A 3,984-nucleotide genomic window follows, 5' to 3' on the forward strand; every position below is an offset into this window, starting at 1 on the left:
TCAACACCTCTTTCTTGATTGTCCTATGGCTAAACTGGTTTGGCGTTCGATTCACATAGCCTTTATCATCTCTCCTCCTAGTAGTTTGAACTCGTTATTTGGAACGTGGTTACAGGGAGTTGATGTTCAATTTGCTAAACTTATTCGTGTCGGATCATGTGCTCTTTTGTAGGCTATATGGAATAGCATAAATGTCTTAGTATTTAACAGATTACACGATATTCACTTTCTGCAGGTTATCTTCAGGGCTACCGCACTGATCCGTACGTGGTCGTTACTCACTCCTGTGGCAGCCAGGGAGCCTATGGTTACTGGGTGTGTCCGTTGGGAGATGGTAGCACAGGGTATCTTCAACCGGTTTGGATGGCGTCATATTAATAGGATAGGTGTTTAGGCATCTAGATCTTTTGGTCATCTCCGGTTTGGGCGCGAAGCTCGCCTTGTATCTTTTATTTTAGCACTTTGTTGCTTATCCTTTTTATGTACTCTGCCGAGATTTGATTATACTTAATATATGGCTGCATGCATCACTCGATGCAGAGGCCGGAGCTTTGCCTCCTTTTCTAAAAAATAATACGGACATGTTAAAATATAATTCAAGTCTGGGCCACGATTGGCGAACGTAATGAATCACTCGCTAGACGCCATCCGTGTTGCATGCTCTACCGCATCCGCCATCCGTGCCCCGTGCTATATTGCAGCCGTGGCCATTGTTGTCATTCCTGCTCTTGCAGCCTCATATTCCCTACGTTGGTTGATCTCCTTCTTCTTTCGCTCAAGCCACTTCCTTCTTTGCTCATCCAAGAGACTTGTGTCCGCCAACGTAATCCTCGAACCCTCTGTGTCTCGAGAAAGTTACAACCTCTCCTTCTCAAGCTCTATTGATCCAAAAGTTCGGGTCTTCTTGAGCTCCCATTTGAGACATGTCTTTCTCTTCTTCAACTCTATCTTCTTCCTCTCAATTTCTAACTTGTTGCTCTAAATTTGGTACTTGTTGTTCACCCTCTTTAGGTCCCAATCTGTCATTTCTTTTTGCACATCCAATATGATATTGCCTCTCCTCTTTCTTGTTCTTTCTAAGCAAAAAAAATTGCACATCCATGTGATGGATATTTTTTCGCTGCAGCGCCACGGGATGCCCTTCCTTCTCCCACTTGTTTCCAATCACTTGTTGGTTATTAGTTGGCGCGGTGGCTCTTCCATTCTCCCCTACAACTTCTTCCTCTTCGTCATCTAGGGTGGCGAATGGGAACAACCGAACAAGGGTGGAGGATGGCGATGACTCAGACACGGGAAATGAAGGACGGACGAGTGAGGAGGGCGATTGATTTGTCGGACTTGGTCAATTTGGTACAATTTTGGTGTCGGTCTGTCTGCCCGGTCCGACTCGACGAACGCGTCCGGGCCTCCCCATATCTTCCTGAGACGATATGGGTTGGATACAAGGTGTGTTGATCAACCCTAATGTATAAGACCAGCATGAGGGATGTGGCTGGGTCACAATTTGATGCCCGGTCACTAACCGGACCGTCCGCCTGGACGTATATGAGGTTTTTGGAAGCCCGGCTGTAGATGTTCTTACCAGCCGTATTCAGACTAACATTTAACATTTATCTAATTTCTCACCCACTAAACCAGCAACATTATTAGTAGCCGCAAGTAGCAACATTATTAATTGTAGTTAATTTCATGAATCGCGGGTGTGGTCGGACCTAGCTATGCATGCATCATTGGGGTGGAGTAGATATATATCTAGCCAAGTGTGCTTCTCTGATCCGCAATCACGGGCCCATGAGGTTTTCCATAGACGGGCAAGTCCAAAGTTGCATATTTGGTAGGAAGCTATGAAAATTTCCATGGCTTCCCCTTTTTCTTGAACTATTTTTTTTGAAATGGGCCACATTCCAAACTTGAACAACATCTGACCTTAGGTCGGCATCACACCACCCCATGTTGTCACTCTTGAGAAAACTACAGTTGTCGTGCCTCCGAAGTCGCGAGAGGGTAGCGAGTCGACCCCATACACTGGATGCTAGAGCGATACCGCCGACATTTGTGAGCTCGCACCATTGAATATGGCTCCAACCCCAAAGTTTAGCATGTGGTTCAATTTCTGTTTTGCTTTCCCTAGAACATTGACGTGGTTCAAATTTTGGTAACGGTTCATTGGATTCATCATCAGTTTGCCACCAAAGATTCGGTAGAGACGAGTCGAGCGGCCTGGTTTGTTTCCACACCAGTTGTGGCACAAAATGAAACAGCCTCAATTGTTTTCTTAAGAAAACATAATGTATACATTGCATGAACCCGGTGCATAAGGGCGCGCGTTAGGCTGTCGCTTTGCAACTCGTGACATTTTCTAATCTCTGATGGGGAACACAACGAAAGGCGGTCAGTTATATAATCAGCCCGTGTAATGTCTCTTTGACCATGATTGCAGTGCTTGACCTGTAGTTAATGTGTCAGGTCATTGAAAAATTAACTATCAATTTCTTTGGGTGCAGCAGGTTATAATTAAGTGCTTCACATGGCTAAGATAACAATGAGACAAAGCTCAGGTTGATATCACCCCACATGCATATGTGTACTTGATCTTCTGCCCACCTTTCATGGCTATAGATAGATAGTACTACTAGTGTTACATCTTGCCCTAGATGTAACTGAATTCAACAGGCTGTTACTTGGATTTCTTTCCAATATTTATTTAGGACCCAGTGAACAGCTAGAGAGAATTATTTGATGTGTATCCGTAGAATTTATGATAAAAGAATTAGGCTTTTAATTAGCAAAGTTTCAGCCAGCGCAACACGCAAGCATGTGGGAGCCAACGTATGTACAAGAAAGAAAGATATACACAGTGGCGAACTGGCGATGAGTTGGCGTAATGTTGAAATATCACCTGCCAAATAATTCCCTGCCACCAAGGCATAGTATGATATACTCCCTCGTTCCTAAATATTTGTCTTTTTAGAGATTTCACTGCGGATTACATACGGATGTATATAGACATAATTTAAAATGTAGATTCACTCATTTTGCTTCGTATGTAGTCCGTAGTCGAATCTTTAAAAAGACAAATATTTAAGAAGTTTTTTGTTTTGTGCATTAGCAGTTTAGGGTTGCCCATATTTTAGGGTTTCTTCTCTAGAGGGGGCCGGGCTGGATGCACAGGACGGTGGTGGTTACAGTCCTTGCCCGCACAATAATCAGCCACAATTATCAGCTAACCACCAATTTTGCTACTCCGCACAATTTATTCATACGAGTACGCACATCACATAATTTAAGGTTAGGATGCCTAAGTGCATTTTGAAAAATCTGATTCTACACAGCTAAGGTAAAATCTGACTCTTTGTTTGTAAATTCGATTTTGACTGTGCTAGAATCCAGGAATTACTATCTATAGCCCAAACAAAGGCCACCATAGCTAGTTTACTGTTTGTGTGATGCAAAACTTAACTTTAAAACTATTTTCGGCACTATTTTGTTAGTTGATGCAGTTACAAAATGCCAGGTTGTGAATGTTTCTGGTACCCGTTTGGGAAAGATAAACACACTCAAGTGGATTGGAAGGTGCTTAAGGAATTCAGCCATGACTCTGTTGGGTTGTGGACTGGATGTACAATGCCACTTCAGTTGGGTCAATTCCTTCAACTTTAAAAATGAGACCCTAATATTTCTTTTTTATTGGAAAACATGTAGGGTCTCTTTAGTACAGATTCTTTTAGACCATTATATTTGATAGATTTTTTCTATGGTGCTTATTTTGTTTGTATGATTGGAAGGAAAAATAGAGTGTTTTCCTATGGTGTGTTCTACGTGAAATTTCAAAGATTTTTTCGTCGAATAGAACATCATGATTTTGTTTCAGTGATAACTATAACATGCACATGATCTTAGATAAAATATCATGAATATTTTCTATGGTGCATCTAGATACATATATTACACATAATATGTTTTCCAATCATGTAGAACTCATCA

Source organism: Hordeum vulgare, chromosome 1H (assembly GCF_904849725.1).
Source record: "Hordeum vulgare subsp. vulgare chromosome 1H, MorexV3_pseudomolecules_assembly, whole genome shotgun sequence".
In the NCBI taxonomy this organism is placed as follows: domain Eukaryota; kingdom Viridiplantae; phylum Streptophyta; class Magnoliopsida; order Poales; family Poaceae; genus Hordeum; species Hordeum vulgare.